Source organism: Cariama cristata, unplaced genomic scaffold, assembly GCF_000690535.1.
Source record: "Cariama cristata isolate BGI_N322 unplaced genomic scaffold, ASM69053v1 scaffold20464, whole genome shotgun sequence".
Taxonomy (NCBI): domain Eukaryota; kingdom Metazoa; phylum Chordata; class Aves; order Cariamiformes; family Cariamidae; genus Cariama; species Cariama cristata.
Window position 1 is genome coordinate 75,015 of NW_009611527.1, and position 369 is coordinate 75,383.

The 369-nt window shown below is 46.1% G+C and overlaps 1 protein-coding gene across 1 annotated transcript in view; it reads right to left on the minus strand.

Moving 5' to 3' along the window:
• The window catches only part of PCDH9 (protocadherin 9), a 4,520-nt gene that overhangs the window by 4,025 nt on the left and 126 nt on the right, over positions 1-369 (minus strand). The gene's annotated exons all lie outside the window — the stretch shown is intronic.

Here is a 369-nt window from a genome sequence, read left to right on the forward strand (position 1 = left end):
GGGAATATATTTTCTGATGACGAGAGAAGGAAAAAAGGTGCAGCCTTTCCTCATTGACACTGATCTCCCTTCAGGATGTTATTAGCAGCTGCCACACATAAATACTGCAGACTAATAATGCAGGTGGAAAAAAAAAAAAAAAAGCGACAGACTTCTGTTTGCATGCTCTGCTAACCGCGAATTATCCGGGTGCAAGGCTGCCAGCACCTACAGTTTGGTGTAACTGGGCAGCCCCTAAGCACTAATCTTATCTGCATTAAGCTGCACGGTAGCTGATGCCCGTGATTACTTCCAGCAGAGTGATGCAGGTAGGGATGCAGAGACAGCGAGTAGGTGAGCCTTTGGCACCAACATCAACTGAATCTGAAA